This window comes from Ovis canadensis, chromosome 7 (genome assembly GCF_042477335.2).
Source record: "Ovis canadensis isolate MfBH-ARS-UI-01 breed Bighorn chromosome 7, ARS-UI_OviCan_v2, whole genome shotgun sequence".
In the NCBI taxonomy this organism is placed as follows: Eukaryota; Metazoa; Chordata; class Mammalia; order Artiodactyla; family Bovidae; genus Ovis; species Ovis canadensis.
In genome coordinates, this window is record NC_091251.1 from 91153744 (window position 1) to 91181563 (window position 27820).

The 27820-nt window shown below is 43.7% G+C and overlaps 1 long non-coding RNA gene and 1 other non-coding gene across 2 annotated transcripts; one reads left to right on the plus strand and one right to left on the minus strand.

Moving 5' to 3' along the window:
• Window positions 1-33: 33 nt before the first annotated feature.
• Window positions 34-27748, minus strand: LOC138443173 (uncharacterized). The gene is made up of 3 exons (XR_011258005.1): window positions 27576-27748; window positions 5675-5751; window positions 34-405 (listed from the first exon to the last, which is right to left on the minus strand). It is a non-coding gene; the product is annotated as an uncharacterized lncRNA (long non-coding RNA).
• On the plus strand, window positions 8555-8626 carry TRNAC-ACA (transfer RNA cysteine (anticodon ACA)). Its single transcript has one exon. It is a non-coding gene; the product is annotated as a tRNA-Cys (tRNA).
• Window positions 27749-27820: the final 72 nt, after the last annotated feature.

Below are 27820 nucleotides of genomic sequence, written 5' to 3' on the forward strand. Positions count from 1 at the left end.
ATCCCAGTGATGCTGCTGGTTCACGGACCACACTTTGAGTAGCACCATTTTATTGGCATGAGGCTTCTTAGTTGGTACATCCTTTTTCTGGGTTCAAAGATCACCCTTATTATTTCACAGGTGTGGCTTTGGAAACAATGAAATGGAAGGAAGAAGTCTTTCCTGATGAGGGTCCATTCAGTTCAGCTCAGTTCAGCTCAGTTCATTTCAGTCGCTCAGTCGTGTCCGACTCTTTGCAGCCCCATGAATCGCAGCACGCCAGGCCTCCTTGTCCATCACCAACTTCCGGAGTTCACTCAGACAGTGTCAGACTTTATTTTGGGGGGCTCCAAAATCACTGCAGATGGTGACTTCAGCCATGAAATTAAAAGACGCTTGCTCCTTGGAAGAAAAGTTATGACCAACCTGGATAGCATATTGAAAAGCAGAGACATTATTTTGCCAACAAAGGTCCATCTAGTCAAGGCTATGGTTTTTCCAGCGGTCATGTATGGATGTGAGGGTCCATTAGCCCCTCTGAATCACCAGCTCCCCAGTCAGGACTGGAGGATTCCTAAATTAATGCAGCATCCAGGAGTGAAGTCCTGGGTCCTGAAGCTGTAGACTGTTTTCAGATGTGCTGTCTTGCACTTGCTGTCCTGTTCAGACAGGCTCTTCTGACCAGACCCCCCCAGACAGATTCAGCCTTAGAAAGAGGGGCTGTAACTAGAGCTCACGCTTTCTTTCAGGACCTTCCTCAACCTGCTGCCATACTGGCTCTGCCGTTCAGGTAGCATCTTTCTCTTTGGTTGCTAAAGTCAGACTTCTGAAAACAGTGATGGTGAAAGTCCAGGCCACAGAGAAAGAAGGCTGGCAGAAGCCCTCCATTTCCTTCAGGTTATCTACGTGTTTACCCTCTCCTCCCTCTTTCCTTCCAGTCTCAGGGAAGACATGCCAGCCTCCTGCCTGACACAGCAGTCCCCAATCTGTCACCTCTGCTGTGCTGAAACCTCTCAGCAAGGTCATCCGTGACCGTTCCCGTTCTCCTCCCTGCAGGCCCAGTGGGCTAGTTTCTCACCCTGTTTCTCTATTTCCTTCTACAGGAAAATCCCTAGGGTATATTGGCCTGCCCTTGACCTCCACTCCTTCCCAGCTCACTTTTGTGAGGCCTAAGTCCCCATCACTCCTCTCAGCTCTCTTGCCAAGGTTGCCCATGACCTGCAACTTAGCAATCTAGGAATTTTAGGTTGGTCCCTATCTTACCGGCCAATCATCACAGTTTGTGGCACAGTTAAGCCCTCCCTCTTTCCTGCCTGTCTGAGCTTGCTCACATCAGCACACCCCACTTACCTGACTTCACCTTTATCGGCTCCTCTTTTACAGTCTCCCAGGCTGGTTCAGCCTCCTCTTCCTGAAGACCTCTCCGTGGTAGAAGCCTGGGCCCTGGTCCTCACTCCCCTTCTCTCCTTTCTAAGTTTCTCCAGGATCCCACCTCTTCCATGGCTGTCAGTTCCATCTACAGCTGATGAAATTTATCTCCAGCCTTACCTCCCAACCCTGGCCCCGCCCCTGGTCCAGACTCATAGCCTTATATCTTCAATTGCCCACTCAACATCTCCACTAGGGTAGCTAGCTAATGGGCATCTCAAACTTTATGTGTGCCAAACAGAGTTCTTTTTTGTTTTAATTTTTTTTTTTTTGGACCATTTTTAAAGTCTTTATTGACTTTGTTACAACATTGCTTCTGTTTTTCGTTTTTGATTTTTTGGTCAGGAGGCATGTGGAATCTTAGCTCCAAGACCTCCTGCATTGAAAGGTGAAGTTTTAACCTCTGGACTGCCAGAGAAACCCCCCAAACAGAATTTTTAACTCCTCTTCACCTGCAGCATTGACTTAGAAGCTAATGTGGCAGATCTAGGAATTACATTGCCTTCTCTTTGTTCATTTGTTATTGTTCAGTAGCTTAGTTGTGTCTGACTCTTTGCAAACCCATGAACTGCAGCATGCCAATCTTCCCTGTCATTCACTCTCTCCAGAATTTGCTCAAACTCATATCCTTTGAATCTGTGATGCTATCCAACTCTCTCATCCTCTACCACCCATTTCTTTTGCCTTCAATCTTTCCCAGTATCTGGGTCTTTTCCAATGAGTCGGCTCTTCTCATCAGGTGGCCAAGGTACTGGAGGTCCAGCTTCAGTATCAGTCCTTCCATTGAGTATTCAGGATTGATTTCCTTTAGGATGACTGGTTTGATGTTCTTGTTGTCCAAGGGACTCTCAAGAGTTTTCTCCAACACCACAGTTCGAAAGCATCTAGTCTTTGGCACTCAGCCTTCTTTATGGTCCAACTCTCACATCCATACATGACTACTGGAAAACCATAGCTTTGACTGCTGCTGCTGCTGCTGCTAAGGCACTTCAGTTCAGTTCAGTTCAGTTCAGTCTCTCAGTTGTGCCCGACTCTTTGCGACCCCATGAATTGCAGCACGCCAGGCCTCCCTGTCCATCACCAGCTCCCGGAGTTCACTCAGACTCATGTCCATCAAGTCCGTGATGCCATCCAGCCATCTCATCCTCTGTCGTCCCCTTCTCCTCCTGCCCCCAATCCCTCCCAGCATCAAAGTCTTTTCCATGAGTCAACTCTTCGCATGAGGCGGCCAAAGTACTGGAGTTTCAGCTTGAGCATCATTCCTTCCAAAGAAATCCCAGGGCTGATCTCTTTCAGAATGGACTGGTTGGATCTCCTTGCAGCCCAAGGGACTCTCAAGAGTCTTCTCCAACACCACAGGTCAAAAGCATCAATTCTTCGGCACTCAGCCTTCTTCACAGTCCAACTCTCACAGCCATACATGCATGACCAGAGGAAAAACCATAGCCTTGACTAGACAGGCATTTGATGGCAAAGTAATGTCTCTGCTTTTGAATATGCTATCTAGGTTGGTCATAACTTTTCTTCCAAGGAGCGAGTGTCTTTTAATTTCATGGCTGCAGTCACCATCTGCAGTGATTTTGGAGCCCCCCAAAATAAAGTCTGACACTGTTTCCACTGTTTCCCCATCTATTTCCCATGAAGTGATGGGACCAGATGCCATGATCTTCATTTTCTGAATGTTGAGCTTTAAGCCAACTTTTTCACTCTCCTCTTTCACTTTCATCAAGAGGCTTTTTAGTTCCTCTTCACTTTCTGCCATAAGGGTGGTGTCATCTGCATATCTGAGGTTATTGATATTTTACCTGCCAGTCTTAATTCCAGCTTGTGCTTCTTCCAGCCCAGTGTTTCTCATGATGTACTCTGCATATAAGTTAAATAAGCAGGGTGACAATATACAGCCTTGACGTACTCCTTTTCCTGTTTGGAACCAGTCTGTTGTTCCATGTCCAGTTCTAACTGTTGCTTCCTGACCTGCATACAGATTTCTCAAGAGGCAGGTCAGGTGGTCTGGTATTCCCATCTCTTTCAGAATTTTCCGCAGTTGATTGTGATCCACACAGTCAAAGGCTTTGGCGTAGTCAATGAAGCAGAAATAGATGTTTTTCTGGAACTCTCTTGCTTTTTCCATGATCCAGCAGATGTTGGCAATTTGATCTCTGGTTCCTCTGCCTTTTCTAAAACCAGCTTGAACATCAGGAAGTTCACAGTTCACATATTGGTGAAGCCTGGCTTGGAGAATTTTGAGCATTACTTTACTAGCGTGTGAGATGAGTGCAATTGTGCGGTAGATTGAGCATTCTTTGGCGTTGCCTTTCTTTGGGATTGGAATGAAAACTGACCTTTTCCAGTCCTGTGGCCACTCCTGAATTTTCCAAATTTGCTGGCATATTGAGTGTAGCACTTTCACAGCATCATCTTTCAGGATTTGAAGTAGCTCAACTGGAATTCCATCACCTCCACTAGCTTTGTTCGTAGTGACGCTTTCTAAGGCCCACTTGACCTCACATTCCAGGATGTTTGGCTCTAGGTGAGGGATCACACCATCATGATTATCTTGGTCATGAAGATCTTTTTCGCACAGTTCTTCTGTTTATTCTTGCCACCTCTTCTTAATATCTTCTGCTTCTGTTAGGTCCATACCATTTCTATCCTTTATTGAGCCCCATGAAATGTTCCCTTGGTATCTCTAATTTTCTTGAAGAGATCTCTAGTCTTTCCCATTCTGTTGTTTTCCTCTATTCTTTGCATTGATCGCTGAAGAAGGCTTTCTTATCTCTTCTTGCTATTCTCTGGAACTCTGCATTCAGATGCTTATATCTTTCCTTTTCTCCTTTGCTTTTCACTTCTCTTCTTTTCACAGCTATTTGTAAGGCCTCCCCAGACAGCCATTTTGCTTTTTTGCATTTCTTTTCCATGGGGATGGTCTTGATCCCTGTCTCCTGTACAATGTCACGAACCTCATTCCATAGTTCATCAGGCACTCTATCTATCAGATCTAGGCCCTTAAATCTATTTCTCACTTCCATTGTATAACCGTGAGGTACTTGATTTAGGTCATACCTGAATGGTCTAGTGGTTTTCCCTTCTTTCTTCAATTTAAGTCTGAATTTGGTAATAAGGAGTTCATGATCTGAGCCACAGTCAGCTCCTGGTCTTGTTTTTGTTGACTGTATAGAGCTTCTCCATCTTTGGCTGCAAAGAATATAATCAATCTGATTTCGGTGTTGACCATCTGGTGATGTCCATGTGTAGAGTCTTCTCTTGTGTTGTTGGAAGAAGGTGTTTGCTATGAGCAGTGCATTTTCTTGGCAAAACTCTATTAGTCTTTGCCCTGCTTCATTCCGCATTCCAAGGCCAAATTTGCCTGTTACTCCAGGTGTTTCTTGACTTCCTACTGTTGCATTCCAGTCCCCTATAATGAAAAGGATATCTTTTTGGGTGTTAGTTCTAAAAGGTCTTGTAGGTCTTCATAAAACCGTTCAACTTCAGCTTTTTCAGTGTTGCTGGTTGGGGCATAGACTTGGATAACTGACATTCAATGGTTTGCCTTGGGGAGGAACAGAGATCATTCTGTCATTTTTGAGATTGCATCCAAGTAATGTATTTTGGACTCTTTTGTTGACCATGATGGCTACTGCATTTCTTCTAAGGGATTCCTGCCTGCAGTAGTAGATATAATGGTCATCTGAGTTAAATTCACCCATTCCAGTCCATTTTAGTTAGCTGATTCCTAGAATGTCGACGTTCACTCTTGCCATCTCCTCTTTGACCAATTTTCCTTGATTCATGGACCTAACATTCCAGGTTCCTATGCAATACTGCTCGTTACAGCATCGGACCTTGCTTCTATCACCAGTCACATCCACAACTGGGTATTGTTTTTGCTTTGGCTCCATCCCTTCATTCTTTCTGGAGTTATTTCTCCACTGATCTCCAGTAGCATATTGGGCACCTACTGACCTGGGGAGTTCCTCTTTCAGTATTCTATCATTTTGCCTTTTCACACTCTTCATGGGGTTCTCAAGGCAAGAATACTGAAGTGCTTTGCCATTCCCTTCTCCAGTGGACCACATTCTTTCAGATCTCTCCACCATGACCTGCCCGTCTTGGGTGGCCCCATGGACATGGCTTAGTTTCATTGAGTTAGACAAGGCTGTGGTCCTAGTGTGATTAGATTGACTAGTTTTCTGTGATTATGGTTTCACTATGTCTGCCCTCTGATGCCCTCTTGCAATACCTACTGTCTTACTTGGGTTTCTCTTACCTTGAATGTGGGGTATCTCTTCACGGCTGTTCCAGCAAAGTGCAGCAAACCATGCAAAACTCGGTAGGATGAAGGAACTAGGGGGAAAAACAGGAGTGTTAGTAAGACTGGACCTGCCCTCAGAGGGTGGAAGAACTGAAGCAGGGGTCTGATCCCCACATCGGGACAATTGTCTGAGTTAAAGGAGAAACATTTAAGGCTGAGAGTGAAACAGTTGATCTGTGGCAGCCTAAATGGAATGAGAATCAGACAGTCCTTGCCACAGCCATACATACCCCAGACAGGGACACTAGTCCCCTGGAACTTTCAGTGGCTGGGAGCTGGAGTTTAGGAATTGTGGAGCGATCCAAGGGCGAGGGCTGCTGTTGACCATGGAGAGATGGATCTAGGGGATGTGAGGGAGGCGATGATGGTGGGAAATATCTGGGGAGAAAAGTTCAGCAGCCATGGAAGCAAGGCGATACTGCTGAGTCACGTGTTGGGGGTGGAGCCACCACCATAGTCTCTCTCTCCCCACACCACCAGCATCAGTAGCTGAACAGTAGAGAGGCTGGCCCATCAAACACCTGATGCACTGAATTACAGAGCAGGACTCCACCCAGGGTGCCCCTTTAAGTGCCTGACCTGCCAATTTACAGAGTAGGACCCCAGCCAGGGGGGCCCCTCTATGTGCCTGATGTGCAGAACAACAGAGAAAGATCCCAAGCAAGGGAGCCCTCTAAGTACCTGAATAGGTGGAGCTATGGAGAAAGGCTGGCCAAAGAGGCCTTCTAATCACCAGCTACAAGAGGCTCATAAAAAGACTCTGATAGAGCCACAACTCCTGCGGTGGAGGCAGTCTGTGTCCCTGCACAGTAGGTGCCACCAGAGTCCCCACAAGCCAAGCAGCTTGAGCCATCTTTATGCTCAACTCTCACTGGGGCGAGCTGCCACAAGCAAAAATAGTCTTGCATCTAGGCATGCAGGGTCACTTCGGTATTGTCTGACTCTGCAACCCTGTAGACTGTGGTCTTCCAGGATTCTCTGTCAAGGTGGGAGGTTCTCCAGGCAAGAAAACTGGAGCATATTGGCCACTACTGGTTGCCATACCCTTCTAGAGCCCTATATTTCCTGCTGCCCTAGCTGCCAACTCCCCTGAGTATCTGGTGCTGCCAGAACCCCTGCAACCCAAGCAGCTGCATCACCTCTAAACCTGGCCCTCACAGGGGCAAACCCAAATCATCCAGGGCAGCCTCAGGAGCAAACCCCAGTGGACGACCCACATGCAGAGGTGGAAATAAAACTACAATTGAAATCCAGGGGCAGTGTGGCAAAGGAAGAAGACCCAAAACCTTCCTACCAACTGTACAAGCTGCAGTTAAATCCATATGATCAACTAGGCACTCTTTGTCTATGGAATATATAAAAGGTCATTGAGAGCTCCCACAAAAGAAAATGCACTAGTTCTGATAGCTGTGGACATTGGAGGCAAGAACACACAGGAGTAGGACCAGATTAGAATCTGAGCTGCCCCCACACCAGGTCCAGAGATCAGCACAGTTTTGGAGGGCATCCTTAGGAGGTGAGGTGGACTGTGACTCCCAGGGAGGGAAAGGACTCTGACAGCAGTGACTCAAGAAAAACATTCATTACTCTTATGTTTTAACTTGTTCTGTAGATTCTTTTGGATTTTTTTTTCTTTTTTTGTTCCCTGCTCTATTGAAGTTGTCAATTTTATTGGCACTATGAAATCTAATTAAGCTTTTTTTTTCCCTCAGTCACATTTTCTTTTCCACATTTTTTATTGTTGTTATAAAGCTCTGCCTCTACGTTGGGCTTTTGAAACTCTGTGGAGTTTTCCTTTTTTTTTAATTTTAAATTTTTAAGCCTATTATATCTTTTCTACATTTATTCCTTTGTTTGCTTTTCTTACTGTTATTTTCCTCTTGCATAATCTTTAATGTATATAAATCTTCTTTATCTACCTCTATTTAACTTTGCATATGTATTCTTTATTTCTTTTCTTTCTTTCCTTTTCACTCAACATATTTGTTAGCTTTATTTTCACTGCTTTATTCACCAGTTGGCACCTTGCTTTAGTTTTGTTCTCCACTTTGTGCTTTAGTTAGTTTTGTTCTTAACTGTTAAATATAATTTTTTATTTCCTTTGTTCGCTGGGTCAATCTACTGCACTTTATTTTTGTTGGCATGTTTTGACTTTGCTCATGGGTGCATATGTATATGGGAGAAGGCAATGGCACCCCACTCCAGCACTCTTGCCTGGAGAAAGAATCCCACAGACGGAGGAGCCTGGTGGGCCGCAGTCCATGGGGTCTCTAGGAGTCGGACACAACTGAGCGACTTCACTTTCACTTTTCACTTTCATGCAGTGGAGAGGAAATGGCAACCCACTCCAGTGTTCTTGCCTGGAGAATCCCAGGGATTGGGGAGCTTGGTGGGCTGCCGTCTATGGGGTTGCACAGAGTCTGACACGACTGAAGCGACTTAGCAGCAGCAGCAGCATATGTATGTATGTATATTCCATTATTTTAATTATTATTTGCCTGATTTTGTTAGTGTCATTTGTCTGGGGTTCATCTTTGGTTTCTTGTTTTTGGATATTTATTTTAATCTTACTTAATGCCATAACAAACCACTTGTGGAATCTTCATTCCTGACCAGAGATCAAACCCTGAGCCTTTGGAGTGGAAGCACTGACTCCAAGACCCCAGACTACCAGAGAAATAACCCTAGGGGTTATCAAATAGTGAGAACTCGCACAAAGGAAACCACTTGAATACAAGAGCCAGCATCACCCAACCACCAGTAGCACCCTGTGCAGGATGCCTCATCTAAACAATGAACAAAACAAAAATACAAACCCAGTCTTCAGCAAAGACTTCCCTGGTAGCTCAGATGGTAAAGCATCTGCCTACAATGCAGGAGACCCGGGTTCGATCCCTGGGTTGGGAAGATCCCCTGGAGAAGGAAATGGCAACCCACTCCAGTATTCTTGCTTGGAAAGTCCCATGGACTGAGGAGCCTGGTAGGCTACAGCCCATGGGGTTGCAAAGAATTGGACACGACTGAGTGACTTCACTTAATCATCAGCAGACAGGATTACCACTTCACTCAGCCTTGCCTATCAGAGGAAAAACAAACAAACAAACAAAAACTCAGCACAAATCTCAACCTATATGAAGCTTACACAAACCACTGGACCAACCTTAGGAGGGCAGAAACCAAAAGGAAGAAGGAATTCAACCTTGAAGCCTGGGAAAAGGAGACCGCAAGCACAATAAGATAATAATAATGAAAAGGCAGAGAAATACTACACAAATGAAGGAAAAAATGGAAACCCAGAAGTCCAAATAAATGAAGAAGAACTAGGCAAACTACCTGAAAGAGAATTCAGAGTAATGATAGTAAAGATGATCAAAAACCTTGAAAACAAAATGGAGAAAATGCAAGAATCAATTAAAAAAGACCTAGAAGAATTAAAGAATAAACATAGAAAAACCACAATTACTGAAATTAAAAATACTCTGGAAGGAATGAATAGCAGAATATCTGAAGCAGAAGAATGAATCAGTGAGCTAGAAGATAAATGGTGGGAAAACCTTTTGAAGAGCAGAATAAAGTAAAGAGAATGAAAAGAACTGAGGATAGACTCAGAGACCTCTGGGACAACACCAAATGCACCAACACTCAAATTATAGGGGTCCCAGAAGAGGAAGAGAAACAAAAAGGGCATGAGAAAATATTTGAGGAGATTATAGTTGAAAATTTCCCCAAGAAGAAAAGGAAATAGTCAATCAAGTCCAAGAGGCATAAAGAGTCCCATACAGGATAAACCCAAGGAGAAACACACCAAGACACATACTAATCAAACTAACAAAAACTAAACACAAAGAAAGAATACTAAAAGCAGCAATGGAGAAACAACAAGTGATATACAAGGGAAACCCCATAGGCTTAACAGCTGATCTTTCAGCAGAAACTCTATGGGCCAGAAGGGAATGGCAGGATATACTTAAAGTACTGAAAAAAAAATCTACAACCAAGATTACTGTACCTGGCAAGGATCTCATTCAAAATTGGTGGAGAAATAACAACTTTACAGACAAACAAAAGTTAAGAGAATTTAGTACCATCAAACCAGCTTTACAACAAATGTTAAAGGGATTTATATAGTCAAGAAATTCAAGAGAAGGAAAAAGATCTATAAAATCAACCCCAAACAATTCAGAAAATGGCAATAGGAACATATATATCAATAATTACTTTAAATGTAAATGGATTAAATGCTCCAACAAAGACACAGACTAGTTGAATGGATACAAAAACAAGACCTATGTATATATATGCTGTCTACAAGAAGCCCACTTCAGACCTCAAGACATATATAGATTGAAAGTGAGAGGATGGAAAAATATATCCCATGCAAATGGGAAGCAAAAGAAAGCTGGAGTAGCAATCCTTATACCAGATGAAATAGACCTTAAAATAAAGAATATTACAAGAGATAAGGAAGGACACTACATAATGATCAAGGGATCAATCCTAGAGGAAGACATAATAATTATAAATATCTATGACCCAACACAGAAGCACCTCAGTGCATAAGACAAACATTAATAGACATTAGGAGAAATGGACAGTAACACAACAATAGTAAGAGACTTTAACACCCCACTCACACCAATGGACAGATCATCAAAACAGAAAATTAATAAGGAAGCACAAGTCTTAAATGATACATTAGATGAGATGGATCTCACTGATATCCTTAGGACATCCCATCCAAATGCAGAAGAATACACCTTCTTCTCAAGTGCACATAGAATACTCTCCAGGATAGACCACATCTTGGGTCACAAATCAAACCTCAGTAAATTTAAGAAAATTGAAATTGTATCAAGCATCTTCTCTGACCACAATGCTGTGAGACTAGAAATCAATTACAAGAAAGAAAAAAAAAACTGTAAGAAACATAAACACATGGAGATTAAATAACATGTTTCTAAAAAACAAACAGGTTACTGAAGAAATCAAAAGGGAAATAAAAATATTTATAGAAACAAATGACAGTGAAAACATGACAGCTCAAAACCTATGGGAGGCAGTGAAAGCAGTTCTAAGAGGGAAGTTTATAGCAGTACAAGCCTACCTCAAGAAACAAGAAAAACATTGAATAGACAACCTGACTTTACACCTAAAACAACTGGAAAAACAAGAACCAAAAAACCCCCAGAATTAGTAGAAGGAAAGACATCATAAAGATCCAAGTGGAAATAAATGGAAAAGAAATGAAAGAAACAATAGTGAAGATTAGTAAAACTGAAATCTCTTTCTTTGAGAAGATAAACAAAACTGACAAACCTTTAGCCAGACTCATCAAGAAAAAAAGAGAGAAGAATCAAAAGAACAAAGTTAGAAATGAAAAAGGAGAGGTTACAACAGACAATGCAAAAATACAAAGGATTATAAGAGACTATTATGAACAAATATATGGCAATAAAATAGATAACCTGCAAGGATGGACAGATTCTTAGAAAAGTTCAATCTTCCAAAACTGAACCAGGAGGAAAGAGAAATTATGAACAACCCAATCACAAGCACTGAAATTGAAGCTGTGATCCAAAATCTCCCAAAAAACAAAAGCCCAGGACCAGATAGCTTCACAGGAGAATTATATCAAACATTTAGAGAAGGGCTAATGCCTATCCTTCTAAAACTCTTTCCAAAAAATTGCAGAGGAAGGAGCACTTCCAAACTCATTCTATGAGGCCACCATCACCCTGATACCAAAACCAGATGAAGACAACACACAAAAAGAAAACTACAGGCCAATATCACTGATGAACATAGATGCAAAAATCTTCAACAAAATTTTAGCAAACAGAATTCAGTAACACATCAAAAAGTTCATATACCATGATCAAGTTGGGTTCATCCCAGGAATGCAAGGATTCTTCAGTATATGCAAATCAATCAATGTGATATACCACATTAACAGATTGAAGGACAAAAACCATATGATAATCTCAATAGATGCAGGAAAAGCCTTTGACAAAATTCAGCACTCATTTATGATTAAAACGCTTCAAAAAAACGGGCATAGAAGGAACATACCTCGGCATAGTAAAGGCCATATATTGTTAAGCCTATAGTGAAAATGAAAGTGAAGCCGATCAGTCGTGTGCGACTCTTTGCGACCCCATGGACTGTAGCCTACCAGATTCCTCCATCTGTGCGATTCTCCAGGCAAGAGTACTGGAGTGGGTTGCCATTTCCTTCTCTAGGAGGTCTTCCCAACCCAGGGATCGAACCCGGGTCTCCTGCATTGCAGGCAGACGCTTTACCATCTGAGCCACCAGAGAAGACTGGTAAGCCTATAGTAAACATTATTCTCAATGGTGAAAACCTGAAAGCATTCCGCCTAAGATCAGGAACAGGACAAATGTGTCCACTTTCACCACTATTATTCAACATAGATCTGGAAGTCCTAGCTACAGCAATCAAAGAAGAGAAAGAAATAAAGGGAATCCAGATCAGAAGAGAAGAAGTAAAGTTCTCACTGTTCACAGAGGACATGATACTGTACACAGAAAACCATAAAGATAGTATCAGAAAATTACTAGAGCTAATCAGTGAATTTAGCAAAGTGGCAGGATGCAAAATCAATACACAAATCACTTGCATTTCTATGTACTAACAGTGAAAAATCAGAAAGAGAAATTAAGGAATCAATCCCACTCACCATTACAACAAAGAGAATTAAATGTCTAGGTATAAACTTTCCTAAGGAGACAAGAGAACTGTACACAGAAAATTATAAGACACTAATGAAAGAATCAAAGATAACATAAAAAGATGGAGATATATTCCAGTTCCTGGGTAGGAAAAATCAATATTGTGAAAATGACTATAGTGCCAAATACAATCTACAGATACAATGTGACCCCTATCAAATTACCAATGGCATTTTTCACAGAACTAGAACAAAAAATTTCATAATTCATATGGAAACACAGAAGACCCCCGAATAGCCAAAGCAGTCTTGAGAAAGAAGAATGGAGCTGGAGGAATCAACCTTCCTGACTTCAGATTATACTACAAAGCTTCAGTCATCAAGACAGTACGGTACTGGCACAAAAACCGAAATATAGACCAATGGAACAAGATAGAAAGCCCAGAAATAAACCATGAACCTATGGGTACCTTATTTTTGACAAAGAAGGCAGGAATATACAATGGGGCAAAGACAGCCTCTTCAATAAATGGTGCTGGGAAAACTGGACAGCTACATGTAAAAGAATGAAATTAGAACACCATACACAAAGATAAGCTCAAAATGGATTAAAGACCTAAATGTAAGACCAGAAACCATAAAACTCTTGGAGAAAAACATAGGCAGAACACTCAATGACATAAATCAAAGCAAGATCCTCTATGACCCACCTCCTAGAGTAATGGAAATAAAAACAAAAGTAAACAAGTGGAACCTGATTAAACTTAAAAGTTTTTGAACAGCAAAGGAAACTATAAGCAAGGTGAAAAGACAACCCTCAGAATGGGAGAAAATAGTAGCAAATGAAACAATTGACAAAAGATTAATTTCCAAAATATACAAACAGCTCATACAACTCAATGCCAGAAAAGCAAACAACCCAATCCAAAAGTGGGAAAAAGACCTAAACAGACATTTCCCCAAAGAAAACATAGAGATGGCTAACAAACACACGAAAAGATGTGCCACATCGCTCATTATTGAGTGAAGTCACTCAGTCGTGTCCAGCTCTTTGTGACTCCATGGACTGTAGCCTACCAGGCTCCTCCATCCATGAAATTTTCCAGGCAAGAGTACTGGAGCAGGTTGCCATTTGGTATCACCTCTCACTGGTCAGAATGGCCATCATCAAAAGGTCTACAAGCAATAAATGCTGGAGAGGGTGTGGAGAAAAGGAGTGCTCTAACACTGTTGGTGGGAATGTAAACTGATACAGCCACTATGGAAGACGGCATGGAGATTCCTTAAAAAACTAGGAATAAAACCACCATATGACCCAGCAATCCCACTCCTAGGCATACACCCTGAGGAAAAAAAACTTGAAAAAGACGCATGTATCCGATTGTTCACTGTAGCACTATCTACAACAGCTATAACATGGAAGCAACCTAGATGCCCAATGACAGATGAATGGATTAAGAAGTTGTGGTACATATACACAGCGGAATATTACTCAGTCATAAAAAGGAACACATTTGAGTCAGTTCTGATGAGGTGGATGAACCTAGAACCTATAACACAGAGTGAAGTGAGTCAGAAAGAGAAAGATAAATACTGTATTCTAACACATATATATGGAATCTAGAAAAATGGTACTGAAGAATTTATTTACAGGGCAGCAATGGAGAAACAGACATAGAGAATAGACTTACAGACATGGGGAGAGGGAAGGAGAGAGTGAGATGTATGGAAAGAGTAACATGGAAACTCACATTACCATATGTAAAATAGACAGCCAATGGGAATTTGCTGTATGGCTCAGGAAACTCAAACAGGGGCTCTGTATCAACCTAGAGAGATGGGATGGGGAAGGTGATGAGAGGAAGGTTCAAAAGGGAGGGGATTTATGTATACCTATAGCTGATTATGTTGAGGTTTGACAGAAAACAACAAAATTCTGTAAAGCAATTATGCTTCAATTAAAAAAAAAAAAAAGTCTTCCTTCCGAGCAAAACACTCACCTCTTCCAATCACCCCTCCTCTCTCACCTCCCTCCACCTCACGCTGGGCTCTGGTGATGAAGGGCAGGGCTGCTGATGAGGGGCATCACCCAGAACCAGGCCAGTTCTGGAGCTGGCTGTGTCAGGCTGGTTCAGTCTTCCTGGCAAACCTACCAGTAAGGCTTGTTACAGGTAAGGAAGTGAGGCCCACAGAGCTGGAGTGTCTGGCCTTGAACCCAAATCTTAAGATCTATACTGTCTCCATCTAAGAGCTATATAGGGGCAGAAATATGGTCCAGGGAGCCCCTTGAGGGCTTGGGAGGCCTTGGATAATTGCTGCCCAAGAATTAGAATCCCTCCATTGGCTGGGGGTTGAGGGGGAGAACTCCCCACCCCGACAAATTCTCTGGGTCCATGTGCCCTCCGGTCCACCTAAGATCCTTGCTCTCTCTACCTGCTCTAAGAGCCTGGGTGCTCTGGCTTTACCTCCCCTACCAGACCCTGAGACCTAATAGGGGTAGGGGACAGGATCCCTCCTATGCACTTTATTGCATGTCCCCAGTGCAGAGCACACCCCACCACATCAGGCACCAGAGAGCTGTTGGTGGTGTGGGAGTTCTGAGGGGGCCTGGGGACTCACCCCTTATTGGAGAGGTGGTATAGACAGGCTTTGACAGTGTGGATCCTAACAAACTGTGGACAACTCTTAAAGAGATGGGAATACCAGATCACCTTATCTATCTCCTAAGAAACATGTATGCAGGTCAAGAAACAACAGTTAGAACTGGACATGGAAAAACCAACTGGTTCAAAATTGGGGAAGGAGCCTGTATATTATCACCTGCTTATTTAACTTCTATGCAGAGCACATCATGTGATATGCCAGGCTAGATGAATCACAAGCTGGAATCAAGATTGCTGGGAGAAATGTCAATAACTTCAGATATGCAGATGATACTACTCTAAAGGCATAAAGTGAAGAGGAACTAAAGAACCTCTTGATAAGGGTGAAAGAGGAAAATGAAAAAGCTGGCTTAAAACTCACCATAAAAAAACTAAGATCTTGGCATCCAGCCCCATCACTTCATGGCAAATAGATGGGGAAAAAGTGGAAGCAGTGACAGATTTTCTTTTCTTGGGTTCCAAAATCACTGCAGATGGTGACTGTAGCCATGAAATTAAAAGATGCTTGCTCCTTGGAAGAAAAGCTATGACAAACCTAGACAGCATATTAAAAAGCAGTTTGCCAACAAAGGTTCACATAGTCAAAGCTATGGTTTTTCCAGTAGTCATGTATGGATGTGAGGGTTGGACCATAAAGAAGGCTGAGTGCCGAAGAATTGACGCTTTCAAACTGTGGTGCTGGAGAAGACTCTTAAGAGACCATTGGACAGCAAGGTGATCAAACCAGTCAATTGTAAAGAAAATCAACCCTGAATATTCCTTGGAAGGACTGATGCTGAAGTTGAATCTCCAGTACTTTGGCTACCTGATGTGAAGAGCTGACATTGGAAAAGACCTTGATGATGGGAAGGATTAAGGGCAGGAGGAGAAGGGGATGGCAGAACATAAGATAGTCAGATAGCATCATGGACTCAATGGACATGAATCTAAGCAAACTCCGGGAGATGGTGAAGGACAAAGGAGCCTGTTGTTCTGTCGCTAAATCACGTCCAACTTCTTGAACCCCGTGGGACTATAGCCCACCAGGCTTCTCTGCTCATGGACTTCTCCAGGCAAGAATACTAGAGTAGGTAGTATTCCCTTCTCCAGGGCATCTTCCCAACTCAGGGATTGAACCCAGGTCTCCTGCATTGCAGGCAGATTATTTACTATCTGAGCCACCAGGGAGACCTCAGGGGAGCCTGGTGTGCTCCAATCCATGGGCTCTCATGACTTAGTGACTGAACAATACAAAAACAGAGAAGCCAGGAGTCAACAGCACAACCCAGATTAGCTGAATGGCCCTGGACTCAGCCTGTCTGTGCCTCAGCATCCTCAGCTAGTTATATATTTTATTTCTGGCCTGCCCTCACAGCTTGTGAGATTTTAGTTCCTGGACCAAGGAGTGCTAGTTTCTTGGCAGTGGAGTCCTGACCACTGGACCGCCAGGGAATTTTGCATCCTCATTTGTAAAACGGAGAAATTCATATTGTGCCTACTTCATTTCTATGAGGAGCGTTGCTCTGAGATAAAGCATGTAGAGAGACTGGAACAGCACAATAAATTATCAAAATTTTGTTCTAACCATTGCTGTTGCTCTTGTCATCTTCTTAGTATTGGTGGTGCCTATTACCCATTTAGGCTCTGGGCCAGCCCTGACTCTGAGCTTAGGCTCTTGACCTGGACTTCTCTTGCCCTTTCTTAGTTCTGGGAGGGTCAGGCAGGTGACTTTTACAGCCAATGACCCAGAAAACATGGTACCCAGGAAGCCAGCGGTGCTCAGCCTTGGTTGCATGTTAGAATCTCCTGGGGAACTTTGTGAAATTCCAGCAAGCTGCTAAAGTTGGAAACCAGTGCTTGAAACTCATTCCTTATGCACAGGGGAGGCAGAGACTCGGCATGAGATTCAAACCAATTTGACTCGTGACCTACCAGCTACATGACCTTGGGCAAGTTCCTCAAGATCCTGCTGACTCAATTTCTTCACTTGTAAAGTGGAGGATGGTTTCAAGCTCACAGTGAGGTTTTGAGGAATTCCACTAAGTTAAATAGGCTGATATGTAATAGGCACTTAATATAGCTTATTATTTTTAGTCCATAGCTCAAAGTTGCCCTTGTGGATTGAGCACACTTTCCAATATGCCCAAGGAGGTGGAACCCATCCCTAACCCACATCACATTTTTAATTACTTTTCTGGGGCTACATAAATTGTACTGTAAGCCTTGTCAGTTCCCCTCTTGAGTCTCACCATGGTCACCAAGTTTTTTGAAATTATAATGCTTAAAAGGTTGCCCTTGGGTGCCGTCTTAGAAGTCCCTGCCTGTCCTCTTTGGTTCTGATTGCAAGGTACTGCTGCTGTGGGTGGGCTCCAATGGGGCAGGATTTCCTCATTTGGAATCTTCAGATTCCTGGTTTAGAAATGGGAGAAGAGTGTCCTCAATGCTTTCACCCAGGAAAAGCAGCACAGCCTGATTAAAATATCAATACTATGTTTCTTTGCTTTGGGCTAAAATTATCTCACCCTATCATGCTGATTGGAAGCCCTGGCAGTTGAATGCCTTTGGTTAATCAAAATGCAAAAATCAATTAATGATTACTTATTATCAAATTGAAGAAAGTAGGGAAAACTGCTAGACCATTCAGGTATGACCTAAATCAAATCCCGTATGATTATACAGTGGAACTGAGAAATAGATTTAAGGGCCTAGATCTGATAGATAGAGTGCCTGATGAACTATGGAATGAGGTTCGTGACATTGTACAGGAGACAGGGATCAAGACCATCCCCATGGAAAAGAAATGCAAAAAAGCAAAATGGCTGTCTGGGGAGGCCTTACAAATAGCTGTGAAAAGAAGAGAAGTGAAAAGCAAAGGAGAAAAGGAAAGATATAAGCATCTGAATGCAGAGTTCCAGAGAATAGCAAGAAGAGATAAGAAAGCCTTTCTCAGTGATCAATGCAAAGAATAGAGGAAAACAACAGAATGGGAAAGACTAGAGATCTCTTCAAGAAAATTAGAGATACCAAGGGAACATTTCATGCAAAGATGGGCTCGATAAAGGACAGAAATGGTCTGGACCTAACAGAAGCAGAAGATATTAAGAAGAGGTGGCAAGAATACACAGAAGAACTGTACAAAAAAGATCTTCATGACCCAGATAATCATGATGGTGTATTCACTAATCTAGAGCCAGACATTCTGGAATGTGATGTCAAGTGGGCCTTAGAAAGCATCACTATGAACAAAGCTAGTGGAGGTGATGGAATTCCAGTTGAGCTCTTTCAAATCCTGAAAGATGATGCTGTGAAAGTGCTACACTCAATATGCCAGCAAATTTGGAAAACTCAGGAGTGGCCACAGGGCTGGAAAAGGTCAGTTTTCATTCCAATCACAAAGAATGCTCAAACTACCGCACAATTGCACTCATCTCACACGCTAGTAAAGTAATGCGCAAAATTCTCCAAGCCAGGCTTCAGCAATACGTGAACCGAGAACTTCCTGATGTTCAAGCTGGTTTTAGAAAAGGCAGAGGAACCAGAGATCAAACCAGAGATCCAACATCTGCTGGATCATGGATAAAGCAAGAGAGTTCCAGAAAAACATCTATTTCTGCTTTATTGACTATGCCAAAGCCTTTGACTGTGTGGATCACAATCAACTGTGGAAAATTCTGAGAGAGATGGGAATACCAGACCACCTGACCTGCCTCTTGAGAAATCTGTATGCAGGTCAGGAAGCAACAGATAGAACTGGACATGGAACAACAGACTGGTTCCAAACAGGAAAAGGAGTACGTCAAGGCTGTATATTGTCACCCTGCCTATTTAACTTATATGCAGAGTACATCATGAGAAATGCTGGACTGGAAGAAACACACGCTGGAATCAAGATTGCCAGGAGAAATATCAGTAACCTCAGATATGCAGATGACACCACCCTTATGGCAGAAAGTGAAGAGGAGCTAAAAAGCCTCTTGATGAAAGTGAAAGAGGAGAGTGAAAAAGTTGGCTTAAAGCTCAACGTTCAGAAAATGAAGATCATGGCATCTGGTCCCATCACTTCATGGGAAATAGATGGGGAAACAGTGTCAGACTTTATTTTTTTGGGCTCCAAAATCACTGCAGATAGTGACTGTAGCCATGAAATTAAAAGACGCTTACTCCTTGGAAGAAAAGTTATGACCAACCTAGATAGCATATTCAAAAGCAGAGACATTACTTTGCCAACAAAGGTCTGTCTAGTCAAGGCTATGGTTTTTCCTGTGGTCATGTATGGATGTGAGAGTTGGACTGTGAAGAAGGCTGAGCGCCGAAGAATTGATGCTTTCAAACTGTGGTGTTGGAGAAGACTCTTGAGAGTCCCTTGGACTGCAAGGACATCCAACTGGTCCATTCTGAAGGAGATCAGCCCTGGGATTTCTTTGGAAGGAATGATGCTGAAGCTGAAACTCCAGTACTTTGGCCACCTCATGCGAAGAGTTGACTCATTGGAAGACTTTGATGCTGGGGGGGATTGGGGGCAGGAGGAGAAGGGGACGACAGAGGATGAGATGGCTGGATGGCATCACGGACTCGATGGACGTGAGTCTGAGTGAACTCCGGGAGCTGGTGATGGACAGGGAAGCCTGGTGTGCTGCGATTCATGGGGTCACAAAGAGTCGGACACGACTGAGCAACTGAACTGACTGAACTGGTTAAGTGCATTTTTCCACAACAAACCTCTCAAAGCTGAGATTTCCAGAGAAAATCAGCTGTACAGGGCATCACTGGTAATAGGTGGTCAGACAATCCTTGGACAAGACAAGACTTGACCTAATTCATATTCAGGCCTCAGGACTCAGGTTAAAACCCAGTGCTAGGGCTGTTCTGATGGGAAGGGCTGACCTTTGTACTCTGAGGAAATCAGGAAGTCACGCCCACAGAACCTGTCTGCCACCCTGAGGAGGGGTGAGAGCTGAATTACAGGGAAACCATCATGGTAGAGGGCTTCCCTTGTGGCTCAGCTGGTAAAGAATCCGACTGCAATGTGGGAGACCTGGGTTCTATCCCTGGGTTGGGAAGATCCCCTGGAGAAGGGAAATGCTACCCACTCCAGTATTCTGGCCTAGAGAATTCCATGAACAGTCCATGGGGTTGCAAAGAGTCGGACACGACTGAGCGACTTTCACACATCACATCATGGTAGAACCTTTGCCTTAATAGACATGATTAATAAATAATCTCTCTGAGCTCCCAAGATATGCCAAGCATTTGACATATTTTCTCTTGCCCAGTTTTCCCAACAGCCCTATGAATTAGGTACTAATGTTTCGAGAGACAGTATCTTCATTCATTTAATACTTTTTTCTTCCCCTTCAGTTCAGTTCAGTCGCTCAGTCATGTCTGACTCTTTGCCACCCCATGAATTGCAGCACACCAGGCCTCCCTGTCCATCACCAACTCCTGGAGTTCACTCAGACTCACGCCTATCAAGTCAGTGATGCCATCCAGCCATCTCATCCTCTGTTGTCCCCTTCTCCTTCTGCCCTCAATCCCTCCCAGCATCAGAGTCTTTTCCAATGAGTCAACTCTTCGCATGAGGTGGCCAAAGTCCTGGAGTTTCAGCTTTAGCATCATTCCTTCCAAAGAAATCCCAGGGCTGATCTCCTTCAGAATGGACTGGTTGGATGTCCTTGCAATCCAAGGGACTCTCAAGAGTCTTCTCCAACACCACAGTTCAAAAGCATCAATTCTTCGGTGCTCAGCCTTCTTCACAGTCCAACATTCACATCCATACATGACCACAGGAAAAACCATAGCCTGGACTAGACAAACCTTAGTTGGCAAAATAATGTCTCTGCTTTTGAATATGCTGTCTAGGTTGGTCATAACTTTTCTTCCAAGGAGTTGCTGCTAAGTCACTTCAGTCGTGTCCGACTCTGTGCAACCCCATAGACAGCAGCCCACCAGGCTCCCCTGTCCCTGGGATTCTCCAGGCAAGAACACTGGAGTGGGTTGCCATCTCCTTCTCTAAGGAGTAAGCATTTTTTAATTTCATGGCTGCAGTCACCATCTGCAGTGATTCTGGAGCCCAGAAAACTAAAGCCTGACACTGTTTCCACTGTCTCCCCATCTATTTCCCATGAAGTGATGGGACCAGATGCCATGATCTTCATTTTCTGAATGTTGAGCTTTAAGTCAACTTTTTCACTCTCCTCTTTCACTTTCATCAAGAGGCTTTTTAGTTCCTCTTCACTTTCTGCCATAAGGGTGGTGTCATCTGCATATCTGAGGTTATTGATATTTCTCCCAGCAATCTTGATTCCAGCTTGTGGACTTCTTCCAGTCCAGAGTTTCTCATGATGTACTCTGCATATAAGTTAAATAGGCAGGGTGACAATATACAGCCTTGACGTACTCCTTTTCCTGTTTGGAACCAGTCTGTTGTTCCATGTCCAGTTCTAACTGTTGCTTCCTGACCTGCATACAGGTTTCTCAAGAGGCAGGTAGGTGGTCTGGTATTCCCATCTCTCTCAGAATTTTCCACAGTTGATTGTGATCCACACAGTCAAAGGCTTTGGCATAGTCAATAAAGCAGAAATAGATGTTTTTCTGGAACTCTCTTGCTTTATCCATGATCCAGCAGATGTTGGCAATTTGATCTCTGGTTCCTCTGCCTTTTCTAAAACCAGCTTGAACATCAGGAAGTTCTCGGTTCACGTATTGCTGAAGCCTGGCTTGGAGAATTTTGCGCATTACTTTACTAGCGTGTGAGATGAGTGCAATTGTGCGGTAGTTTGAGCATTCTTTGTGATTGGAATGAAAACTGACCTTTTCCAGCCCTGTGGCCACTCCTGAGTTTTCCAAATTTGCTGGCATATTGAGTGTAGCACTTTCACAGCATCATCTTTCAGGATTTGAAAGAGCTCAACTGGAATTCCATCACCTCCACTAGCTTTGTTCATAGTGATGCTTTCTAAGGCCCACTTGACTTCACATCTCAGGATGTCTGGCTCTAGGTGAGTGATCACACTATCGTGATTATCTGGGTCGTGAAGATCTTTTTTGTACAGTTCTTCTGTTTATTCTTGCCACCTCTTCTTAATATCTTCTGCTTCTGTTAGGTCCAGACCATTTCTGTCCTTTATCGAGCCCATCTTTGCATGAAATGTTCCCTTGGTATCTCTAATTTTCTTGAAGAGATCTCTAGTCTTTCCCATTCTGTTGTTTTCCTCTATTTCTTTGCATTGATCACTGAGGAAGGCTTTCTTATCTCTTCTTGCTATTCTCTGGAACTCTGCATTCAGATGCTTATATCTTTCCTTTTCTCCTTTGCTTTTCACTTCTCTTCTTTTCACAGCTATTTGTAAGGCCTCCCCAGACAGCCATTTTGCTTTTTTGCATTTCTTTTCCATGGGGATGGTCTTGATCCCTGTCTCCTGTACAATGTCACGAACCTCATTCCATAGTTCATCAGGCACTCTATCTATCAGATCTAGGCCCTTAAATCTATTTCTCAGTTCCACTGTATAATCATACGGGATTTGATTTAGGTCATACCTGAATGGTCTAGCAGTTTTCCCTACTTTCTTCAATTTAAGTCTGAATTTGGTAATAAGGAGTTCATGATCTGAGCCACAGTCAGTTCCTGGTCTTGTTTTTGTTGACTGTATAGAGCTTCTCCATCTTTGCCTGCAAAGAATATAATCAATCTGATTTCGGTGTTGACCATCTGGTGATGTCTATGTTTAGAGTGTTCTCCTGTGTTGTTGGAAGAGGGTGTTTGCTATGAGCAGTGCATTTTCTTGGCAAAACTCTATTAGTCTTTGCCCTGCTTCATTCCGCATTCCAAGGCCAAATTTGCCTGTTACTCCAGGTGTTTCTTGACTTCCTACTTTTGCATTCCAGTCCCCTATAATGAAAAGGACATCTGTTTTGGGTGTTAGTTCTAAAAGGTCTTGTAGGTCTTCATAGAACCATTCAACTTCAGCTTCTTCAGCATTACTGGTTGGGGCATAGACTTGAATTACCGTGATACTGAATGGTCTGCCTTGGGGACGAACAGAGATCATTCTGTCGTTTTTGAGATTGCATCCAAGTATTGCATTTTGGACTCTTTTGTTGACCATGATGGCTACTCCATTTTTTCTGAGGGATTCTTGCCCACAGTAGTAGATATAATGGAATCAGTGAAGTAAAATGGACTGGAATGGGTGAATTTTTTCCCTTAGGCCACCCCATAGGGTAAAGTTTTTCCCTTACTCCCTTAGGCAGTAATAGATATAATGGAATCAGTGAAGTAAAATGGACTGGAATGGGTGAATTTTTTCCCTTAGGCCACCCCATATGGTGTATGGAATTCCATATGGTATATGGAATCTTAGTTCCTGACAAGGGATTGAACCGATGACCCTGGGATCAGGAACATGGAATGTTAACCTCTGGACCACCAGGGAAGTCCCATTCAAGACTATTTATTGAACTCCCACCATATGCTCAGTCTTTTTTTGAGAGTAAATCTAACACAATCCTTGCCTTATGGAGTTTACCATCTAGTTGGAAGACAGACTGATAGTGTGTAGATAACACACAGATCAATGTATTAGAACAATTTTGGCCTCATGCCAGATTGAAGGGCTTCCCTGGTGGCTCAGAGGTTAAAGTGTCTGCGTGCAATGTGGGAGACCTGGGTTCGATCCCTGGGTCAGGAAGATCCCCTGGAGAAGGAAATGGCAATCCACTCCAGTATTCTTGCCTGGAGAATCCCATGACGGAGGAGCCTGGTGGGCTACCGTCCATGGGGTCGTAAAGGATTTCAGGCACCCCTCCTTTTGCTATCATATAAAACAGCTGCATAAAATATAAGTGAAACACTTGGAAATACACAGCTGATTTCAAAAAGAAGAAAGGCATTCCAGAGATAGTGTGAGAACTCCAAGCCAGCCTGAGGAGGGAGAGCTGAGCCTATTCATGGGGTTTTAACTAGATAAAGGCCATTTAAGTCCTGGAGCCTAGACTTCTAAGGCCCGTTTAAAGATAGGAGGCAGCCCTAGGCTGTTTGAGGCAGGAAAGCAGGAACTTATCCCTCTAAACTTATCCTTTAAAGGCTTAGAGACTTATAGGGAGAACCAGTCAGGAAAAAAGAAGGCTGGGAAAACTCTAGCAACCAGGCCTGTAGGAGGAGCAACAGAATTTTCTCATTGTCATCAGCTTGGGTGGGAGAAAAGTTCCTGGGAAGGATGGAAGGTCCAGGCGTGCCCCACATAGTGGGGATAGCCAGAGTGCTCCCATTGTATTCCCTCCTTGGTGTGCCCTGGTCCTGGGACTCCTGTGCCAAAAAGTTAACATAAAAGTTAATCCAGAACTTAGGACCCTGACAGAAGCAAAATCTAAAGTACTCTGTGAGGATATTTTCACAGACATCCCACAACAAAACAACTCCCACTAAAGATGAGAGCCCACTCAAAAATCAGTTCCCAGATGGAAACAAGCCACAATAAGAAATTAACAGTAAATACAAAAACATTTTTAAAAAATACAAAAAAATTCACCCCCTAAGAAGTGGCAATAATACAAAAAACTTGAAAGCATACATATTTGAAGTTATTATTAAGAATTTTTTAAAGAAAAGAAACAATTACAAAGAATAGGATACTTTGAGGGGGAGAATTGATGGAACACAAGCCAAATAGAAGTTTTAGAATGAAAACCACAGTTTTAATAAATCATTTATTAAAATGGATAGATTAAACATCAGAGTCAGGCACAGCTAAAATGAGCAGGTTGGATGATACCTCTGGAAAAAAATCACTCTGACAGTATTACAGTGAGAAAAAGAAAAATAGAGAACCAGGCATGGCTAAGAGACACAGAGGGGGAAAGTGACAAGACCTAGAGCACTCTTGCCTGGAAAATCCCATAGACGGAGCAGCCTGGTAGGCTGCTGTCCATGGGGTTGCCAAGGGTTGGACACGACTGAGCGACTTCACTTTCACTTTTCTCTTTCACGCATTGGAGAAGGAAATGGCAACCCACTCCAGTGTTCTTGCCTGGAGAATCCCAGGGACGGGGGAGCCTGGTGGGCTGCCGTCTATGGGGTCGCACAGAGTCGGGCACGACTGAGCGACTTAGCAGCAGCAGCAGCAGAACACTTTAGCTAGCATACTCAGAAGAACAGAGCGAATGGGAGACAAGCAATACTTGAAGAAATAATGGCTGCTGCCGCTATTTAGTCGCTAAGCCATGTCCAGCTCTTTGCAACTCCATGAACCCCATGGAGCTTGCCAGACTCCTCTGTCCATGGGATTTCCCAGGCAGGAATACTGGAGTGGGTTGCCATTTCCTTCTCCAGGGCATCTTTCTGACCCAGGGATTGAAACTGGGTCTCCTGCTTGGCAAGTGGATTCTTTACCACTGAGCCACCTGGGAAGCTCAAATAATGGCTGAGAATTGATCAAAATTAAAGAAAAACCTGAAATTCAGATAAGCACCCCAACCCAATTTCTGAGAATAACACAAATTCACACCTTAAGCACACAGTGGAAAATGAAGAGAACAGCAAAGCTAAGCAGATAATATTAGAAAATGTCATAGTTCTCTGAGGGAGGAATTCACAGCCCTAGAATAGCATGTAAGTAGGAAGGAGAAGAGGGCAGAGGGTGCTGATCTTGCCTAGAGGTCGGGAAAAGCATGACGATTAATTTTACATGTTAACTTGGCTAGGCTATGGTACCCAATTGTTTGGTCAAATATCAGCTAGATGTTTCAGTGAAGATGTGATTAACATTTACAGGGACTTCCCTGGCAGTTCTGTGGTTAAGACTCCCCACATCCACTGCAGGGGGCATAGGTTCAACGCCTGGTCGGCACATTGATCCCACAGGCCACGAGGTGTGGCCCAAAAAGAAAAAATAAAACATTTACCATCAGTGAATTTTAAGGAAAGCAGCACTTCATACTGTGGGTGAGCCTCATCTAATTAACTGAAGCCTTTACAAGCAAAGGCTGTGGTTTCAGAAGGGATTCCTGCTTCAAGGCTGCAAGATAGAAACCTTCCTTGTCTGAGTTTCCAACTTGCTTCCCTGTGGATTTCAGACTCAAGACTGCCACATGAACTCTTATGAGAATTTCCAGTTGGCTGACCTGCCCTACAAATTTTAGACTTATCTGTCCCTACAACCATGTGAGCAAATTCCTTAAATGTCTCTATATATCTACAGAGATAGAGATGGGGATGACAGAGACACTCTCTGTTTCTTTGAAGAACCCTGACTCATACAGAGGGCTTCCTCAGGCAGCTGGGTGTTCGAGTGGGTCTGAAGGCTGAGGACACATTAGTTACACGAGAGAGGGACAGAGGGAGAGGAAGAGCTTTGCAGGAAGAAGTGATGGCTCAGGCCCAGGCCACGCATCCAGGGACAGATGAGACCCATGAAACATGATCACACCAAGCCTCGAACATATCTGGGGCTTTTTCCTAGAAGCAGCCAAAGTCTGGGTGCAGTTATTAGTGGTGAGCGCCCACAGTTGCAGAGCAGACGTGCCAAGGCTGGGGTCTTAACCAGGTGTCTCTGGCCCAGAGTCCATGTCGAAATTTCTATAGCACCACCCCCCCTCACAGAAACCTGTTGAGGACGTTTGCCGTTATCCATCTGTCCAGCACATAGTCTGCCCTTCTTTTGAAAGCAGCACCCACATTTTCTTTTTAGGAGGAATTTCTCTCCTCCTGGGCATCTTGGTGTGGCTGTCAATCCAGCTCCCTCACTTTGAGCCCAGAGTGGAGTGACAGAAAGATGGACACGGGGCTGGAGCTCCCTGCCCGCAGTGGTGGGGCCCACCGCTGTCAAAAGGACCTGCTGTGGAGAGCGCTGTACCATCCCTAGTTTAATAGGCTGGTCATTTTCCTCCATTTCGTGTTAAATTACATGCCTAACTATTAATTCCCTGGAGTGATTCTGTATTCACTTCAGTCTGAGAATCGCTGAATGAGAGGAAGGCAGGTCCTTAGGCAGAAGTCTGGGGCCTTCCAAATACCACCCACCCTGAGTTGACCACCATCTCACTTGCCACAGGGTTGACTCTACATTCTTTGAAGTGAGGCTTCTTTAGCCTGCAGAGTTTATGAAACATTTGCCATTTGCCAAGTCCAGGAGCTGACCTGAGGGCCCTATGTGCATAGTGCCTCTGTCCTGGACCCCAGCCAGTGACAGTGGTCTGGGTTCCAGATCCTCAGGGCACAGTGCCCTTGACCAGTACCAACCTGACTCCTCTACAGCCTAAGACTGGGGCTGGATTCTGGAGAGAATGTCTCTTAGGAAAGGAGGACAGGGGGCTTCCTGGTGGTCCAGTGGTTAAGACTCCGTGCTTCCACTGCAAGGGGCACAGATTCGACCCCTGGTCAGGAAAGGAGGACAGGAGCTCCTGGGGTGCAGCCAGGGATCTGGAATCTAATGTCTTCAGCCTCTAGCATTGTCCCTGACACTAAGGCTCAGCCCACGATGCAAGGGTGCAGAGTATAGAGGAAGGACAGAGAGAGAAGCTTCCTTACCTTCCAATTCTGAGAAGACTGAAAACACTGGGATCCTTTGTATAAGGCTGACGTGCAGCCAGAATGTGCCAGAATTATTTAAATACTGAGATGCTTCCATGCTGGTTGGTAAGTAGCCACAGCCCTGAGCTCCCCAAACACCCTCAATGCTCTGGCTGCCCCTGTCCCTCCCCAGAGGCCCTCCCCCACCTCCAAGACCCTGCAGTTCTGTTTGATCACTGCCCTTGCGTGCCAGTTCCTGTATG